The sequence below is a fragment of the Myodes glareolus genome, unplaced genomic scaffold (assembly GCF_982192425.1).
Source record: "Myodes glareolus unplaced genomic scaffold, mMyoGla1.1 HAP1_SCAFFOLD_37, whole genome shotgun sequence".
Lineage (NCBI taxonomy): Eukaryota > Metazoa > Chordata > Mammalia > Rodentia > Cricetidae > Myodes > Myodes glareolus.
Window position 1 is genome coordinate 130,671 of NW_028263213.1, and position 6,830 is coordinate 137,500.

The window sequence follows — 6,830 nt, forward strand, 5'->3', positions numbered from 1 at the left end:
CTCTCTTTCTGTCTGTCTCTCATCTATTCTTCCATCTATGTATGCATCTATTGATTTATGTAATAGATTTTTTTGTTTGTTTGTTCTTTTTTTGTGACAGGGTTTCTCTCTAGTTTTTGAGTCAGTCCTGGAACTCGCTCTTGGAGACCAGGCCGCGTGCTGGAACTAAAGGCATGCATCATCACTTCCCGGTTAGAAGCCTTTGTAAAACGTGGGCAATTAGAGCTAAAAATTTCCTCATAGGACTGATTTTACTGTGTGCCAGGGTTAGTGTAGGGCTTTGCTTTAATTTTCTTGAGTGAATCCCCCCCCACCCCAACACCCGTCTCTTATTGTAGAGCTCTGTTTCATCTTCCATGAGCTCTGAGGGCACTTGGCTTGAGTATGATACACACAGAGACTTACTATTAAGGAAAGTTTAAGATCAAGATCCTTTCCTAACTCTGTGACCTTGCAATAGAGAAGTTTCAAAGGGTGTGCCTACAGCTCCACTGGACTTCTTTGATGGGCCTTTATCTGTTGCCTTTCCTGTAAACATTCTTGTTGGAGTTGGGAAATTGCTGATTTGAACTCGGGCAATTTCATAGAATAGCTCTGGCTGTCCTGGAACTCACTTTTATAGACCAGGCTGACCTTTTGGTGACATTCTATTCTTTTTTTCTTCCTCTTATTTTCTATCTGCAGTCCACATTGGTGTAATGACAGTGCACCTGTATATTCACTGCTCTGATCCTTTCTCTCCTTCCTTCCTTCCTTCCTTCCTTCCTTCCTTCCTTCCTTCCTTTCGTATGTCTGTCCACTCCCGAAAACCCAAAAATGTCTAGCCTCCCAACGCAATTAAAAATAAGTAAATTAAAATAAATAACCTGGCATTTATAAAAGGAGGGAAGGAGGGAGGGAGGAAGGCAGGCAGGCAGTGCTGGGGGCCTGGATGATGGTTGTGAAGGGAGGAGCCCTGGCCTAGTCGTCTCCTCTGCCACGTGTGTCACCCCAGTCAGACCTCAGGAGCCTTCTCTAAAGGGTCTGAGAAGCTGCTTCCATGTTTCTGCCTCTGGGTATTTATTGATCTATTTATTTATTTTTCTGGTTTATGTGGGAGGGGAAGGGGAAGCCGAAGCCTTGTCCTACGGGCTCCATGCTGTCACTCAGTCAGTACTGTCTCGTCAACGCGCGTGTGAGGGCCCGTGTCTGTCATGCCAGCAGCACTCAGAAACTGAAAGTACAAGGATCAGGAGATCATCTTCATCGCGGTGGGAAATAGACCCTCCACCAGAAATCCATCAAACGACCTTTTAATTTTCTCCGTCCTAAGTGAAAATGTTCACAACAGATCCGCATGACCCTATTATTCCTGGAAATGAAATCCAATGGAGATATTTTAAAACACACACACAAACAAACACATTATTCCACGACTGTTTTCATTTTCTCTGACTCGGTATTTAGTCTGAGAAGTAGGTGCCGGGGGTGTGGGGAGTGGTGTGGAGAAAAAGAACTGCAAGCAAGCAAGCAGGCAAGCAAGCAGGCAAGCAAGCAAGCAAGCAAGCAAGCAAGCAAGCAAGTAAGCAGTGGCCAAGGTGAAGTCTATGTCTTTGAAAGGAGACTCGGATGGCAGGAGACTGCCTGCCATTGCCACCTCCCTCCCTCCCTCGGTCCTCGGTCTCCCTCAGTCCCTCGGTCTCTCCCTCTCACCGTGCTCTAAGTGTCGCAGCCCCTCGACTGGCCCACTTAATACTGTCACTGATCGTGGAGACGCACTCTTTGTTTCCCGTGAGCCTCCCTCCCTCCCTGCCTCTCCACGAGGGAGAGCGATTGGCCTGTTTTCCTAGCTAGCTGCCTGTGGTCTCGGTTCCTCCTTTCGTTTTCGTAGCCTGAGCGTCCGTGGCTCCTCCCGAACGTCCGTCCCGGCCAGCCCGCGTTCACCCATGTTCGGGGATGGGGTGTGGGGGAACCGACGACGGGGAGTCCCCTGCCCTGTCGTGGGTGCGTGTCACCTCCGGGCGTGAGCGTGGGAGGACACTCTGTCGCGCCAGAGAAGGCTCGCGCGCCGCGGCCGAGCGAGCGAGAGCGAGCGAGCGAGCGAGCGAGCGATCTCTGTGGGTCGGGTGGGTCGTCGGGCGCCACCTAGCGGTGTTGGCCGTTTTGTGCAACGCTCCTGGTCCTCGGTCGCCGACAAGGAGGGCGAAGTGGCTTTTGTGAGGCGGAAAGAGTGACGAGAGTCCCGGCTGGCGGGCGGGCGTGTCCCGCGGTCGGTGTCGTGCTTGGGGACGGTCTCTGTGTAGGAGGTTGTGCCGGAAGAGTCGCCTATGGGTGCGTCTGGGATGGAACCGAACGAAAGCCACGGCTGGGGAGGGTGCCGGGAGACTTGAGCGGGTCGACCAGAAGGCTTGAGTCGTTCGCGTCGTCCCACCGCTAGGTGTCGGGTCCGGCCAGGCCCAGGATGGGTGAAGTACCCCGGCTTTCAAAGCTGTCTTTCCCTCGCCTTTTCTCTCTAAGAGAGAGCCCTGGGTCCCCGGCGACCCGAGGCCGAGAGGGGGCGCTGGTTGATCACGGCTCTTCCCCGCCGCCCGTGCCCGGACTCGTTGGGGGTGTCGGAGCTTTTGATTATTTTCCTCCTTGTCAGAACCCTCGGTCCTCGGCGGCGGGCCTCGCCATCCTGAGGCCGAGAGGAGGCTGTGGTCCCGGCTTTCTCTCCTCCCTGGTCCGGACTCGTTGGGGGTCTCGGAGCTTTATTTATTTATTTATTTATTTATTTATTTATTTATTTATTTATTTATTTTTTCCTCGGTCCTCAGCGGTGGGCCTCGCCATCCTGAGGGCGAGAGGAGACTGTGGTCTCGACGGCTTTCTCGCCTCCCTGGTCCGTACTCGTTGGGTGGCCTCGGAGCATTTTTTTCTTTTTTTTCTTTTGTTTTTCTCCTTGCCAGAACTCTCGGTCCTCAGAGGCGGGCCTCGTCGTCTCGAGGCCGAGAGGAGGCTGCGGTCACGGCTTCTTCTCTGTTCTCTGTTCACTGGTCCCCGGTTTCCTGTACCGTCAGGTATTTTTTTTTTTCTTGCCCTGCTCCATCCCTAGCGGCTGGTCGCAGGGTCCTCGGCCGGGAGGAGGCTGGGCGCCCGGCTTTGTGGCATGTCCACCTCGCTCTCTCGGTCCTTTCATGGTCATGAGGTCGACCAGTTGTTCCTTTGAGGGTCGGTTCTCTTGTTTATGGGGACATTTTTGGGACATGTCACCCAGCCTCACTTTCAGGAGTCCCCTGTGGTCTGTGAATTGCTCCCTGTACCTGGTGTCATTCTTCTAGTGGTTGCTATCTGTCCTTATTGTACCTGCAGATAGGTGCTGACACGCTGTCCTTGAAGTGGGTGACATGAAAGGACTCTGTAGGTTGCGGTCTCTTCCGAGCCTCGCTGGGTCGTTTTTCCCGTTTAACCCAACCTACGTGGCGTGTCAGGCGTTCCCGCTTCGTGGTTGTCACCCGTGCAGTTTGGATGGTGGGACTTGCCTCCCGGTGCTCTTCCCTTACCGTCCCGGTGCTTTTTTTTTTTTTTTTTCCAAGTTTCTTTTGGGGATCAGATGGAGCTCCCGAGTCTCCACGGACTGGGTGGGTCCCCTGTGTGCCTCCCGAGTGCACTGTTTTCTCCACCCCCAGGTTATGGAGCTCCCGAGTCTCCATGAGGCCTTGGGGGGAAGGGTGAATCAGCCCGGCCTTCTGCTGCCTGCTTTTATGTGCCTCCCGAGTGCACACACCGCTTCTTCCCCACGACCACCACCATTGTGTTTGGTTTTGAAGGTGGAGGTGTGAAGGGTTTTTTTCCCCCCCATCCCCAGGTTGGGGAGCTCCCGAGTCTCCATGAGGCCTTTGGGGGGAAGGGTGACCCAGCCCGGCTTTCTGCTGCTTGCTTATGTGCCTCCCGAGTGCACACCTTTTCTTCCCCCGTGGCTGGCCCACTCCACTCCGCTTTTTTTTTTTTTGGTTTCGGAGGTGGTGTGTGAAGGGTTTTCTTTTTTGTTTCTTAGGTGGCGTGTGAAGGGTTTTCTTTTTCGTTTCGGAGGTGGTGTGTGAAGGGTTTTCTTTTTTGTTTCGGAGGTGGTGTGTGAAGGGTTTTCTTTTTTTTTTTTCTTTCCTTTCGGGGATCAGCAGGCGGTGGAGCTCCCGAGTCTCCACGGACTGGGTGGGTGTCCCCAGTCCCCTGTTCCCGTGTGCCTCCCGAGTGCACTTTTTTCCCATCCCCAGGTTGTGGAGCTCCCGAGTCTCCATGAGGCCTTTGGGGGAAAGGGTGACCGAGCCCGGCTTTCTGCTGCTTGCTTATGTGCCCCCCGAGTGCACACCTTTTCTTCCCCCGTGGCTGGCCCACTCCACTCCGCTTTTTTTTTCTGGTTTCGGAGGTGGTGTGTGAAGGGTTTTTTTTTTTTTTTTTTTTTGGTGGCAGTCGGTCGGGTCTGTGGTGCCCTCTCGCTCGCTTCTCCCCGGTTCCGCTTGTCGATCGATGTGATGCTCTCGACCTGTGTTCATTCGGGTCGGAGGCCTAAGCCGCGCCAGGCGAGGGACGGACATTCATGGCGAATGGCGGCCGCTCTTCTCGTTCTGCCAGCGGGCCCCGCGTCTGTCCTCCCCACCTTTGACTGGTGGTGTGTGGAAGGCAGGGGTGCGGTCTCTCCGGCACGAGCCCTGTGAAAGCCCCCCCGCACTCCCCGCTGTGGTTCGTGGGGGCTCCCGTGAGGCGTGTCAGGGGCTCCGGCGTCTGCCCCCCTCTCGCGCGTTTCGCTCCGCCCACCGTGTGTGGCCCGTGCGGCCCTCCTCCCTCCGAGCCGGGAGAGGGTTGGCCGATGTGTGCCGCGTCACACGCCCTTCCCGAACGGGCTTTGTGTGCGCGCGTCTCGCTCGCGATCCTCGCGGTGCTCCTGGAGCGTTCCAGGCCGATCTTCAGAGGTGCCCGGTACTGAGCGGCGGCGGCGTTTCCCGTTTCTCCGACGTGTGTGCCCTCCCGCGCGCGGTCCGGCCTTCGGCGGTGTTCCTCTGCGAAGGTGTGTTCGTGTGGGGGTCGAGGCGAGCGGTAAGAAAGAGGCTCTCTGCGTCCGTCCCCCCCTCCGTGAGCGGGGGACGATGAACCGTCTCTCGCGAGCTCCTGTGAGATCGGGCGAGCGGCCCACCACGCGCTGCCTTCTCCCGTAGGCTTTTGAGCGCCGTGTGGTGGTGTTGAGCTGTCGCGGCCGGCCTTTCTGTTCTTCTCACCGTTCGAGGTGGGTTTTAATGTTAAACGATTAGAATGCCTCCCCGTCCGGTGCAGAGCCGGTGGGTGGTGCCGGAGAGGCCTGGCTCTCGGGGGACCTAGTTTGTAGTTTATGCTTTTTCTCGGTCCGGTCCCCCCTGTCCGCATTACGCTCGAGAATGCGCCCCCGGAAGGAAAAAGATAAAGAGAAGCCCTTACCGATACCGCAGACCCCCCCGCCTCGCCACGTTCGAGATCATCGAGCGTCGTTTCCCCCGCTCTTGGGGCTGCCGCGGCCGGGGGCTCGTCGGGCCGGGTCCGTCCCGCCCGCCCTCAGCGAGGAAAGTGCCTTCTCTAGCGATCCGATGAAAGGGCGTGCTTGGGGTCTCCCGTCGGACCCGCCTTGGGTCGCCCCGGCCCGCCCCGTGACCCGCCCGATGCGCGTAGCTCTGGCCGGGTTCCCCTCGCCGCATCCCGACTTTTGGGGGGGAACCCGAGCGTTTGTGTGCCCGCTGCGGCCCGCGCCTCCTCGCTTCCGAGTCCGGGGAGGAACCACGCAGGGCAAAAGAGAGCGTGCCGTGACGCCGGCGTGCCGTGCCGGAGCCTGGGATGTTGTTACCCGTGGTCGGGGGACGAAGGGGCCCGCGTCGTGCGCGCGCCCGAGCGCCGCGGGACCCCCCCCCGGTCACCCCGCTCCCCCGAGGGGGATGGTGTGCGCACGCCTCGGGGCGCGGAGCCGAGCGGGAAGAGCGGGGCTGGGTGGCGGTGGGCTCCCGGGTCCCACCCGTCCGCACCGTCCGTGCCCGCCGCGAGCGGTCCCTCCCGCGCTTCCCCGTCTTTGCCGTTCCCGCGTCCGCGGCCTCGCCGTGCGCGTCGCGTGCGTGTGTGTCGCTCGTTGCGGCGTGCCGTGTGGAGTCGCCTCGCTCCCCCTCTCCCCGGCAGCGTTCCCACGATCGGGGAGCAGCGGTGACCCGTCCCTCCTCGGGGCCGGGGATCCGGTTCTGGCGTCGCGGGCCCGTGACCTCTCTCTCGGGCGCGGCCTTTGGAGAAACGGCGGTCGGTCGTCTCCGGCGCGTCGCCGGACGCGTCGGGGCCCGTCGCCGCCGGAGGTCCTTCGGCGGCGGCGGGCGCGTCTGTCTCGAAGGTGGGGTCTGTGCGAGTGGGGAAAGAAGAGGAGGCCCCCGCGCGTTTCGGGGAACCTCGCGAGGGAAAGAGGCTTAGCGGGCGTCGTCCGCGGTCTGCGGCTGTTGACGGTGGGTCCGTCGGCCGAGGTGCGTCTGGGGACTCTTCCGGCCCCGTCGTCCGTCCTCCGGGAAGGGCGCTCGCGTCGCACGTGTGGGGAACCGCCATCCGCGCCGGGTTGGGCGCCTGGCGGCGAGATACCCCAGCGTGTTGCGTGCCCGCTCTCCTCCGGTAGCCGGCGGCGGGGGCTCCGGTCGATGACTCTCCCCGTCCCCGAGGTCCGGCCCTCCCGAGCGTCGTGGGTCCGCGGTGCGCTGCCCCCCCTCACGTCCCTCGAGGGGGAAGACCGTCCGCGTGGTCGTCGCCTCTCTCCCTCCCTTCCGCCTCTCCCCGCCGCGTTTCCGAGCACGCGCGCGGCCCGGCTTTTTTCCACGGGGTCC

The 6,830-nt window shown here is 59.6% G+C and overlaps 1 long non-coding RNA gene across 1 annotated transcript; it reads right to left on the bottom strand.

Moving 5' to 3' along the window:
• Positions 1–1,056: 1,056 nt before the first annotated feature.
• On the bottom strand, positions 1,057–1,781 carry LOC148117180 (uncharacterized). Its single transcript, XR_015737108.1, has 2 exons — positions 1,693–1,781; positions 1,057–1,351 (listed from the first exon to the last, which is right to left on the bottom strand). It is a non-coding gene; the product is annotated as an uncharacterized LOC148117180 (long non-coding RNA).
• Between the last annotated feature and the right edge of the window lie 5,049 nt (positions 1,782–6,830).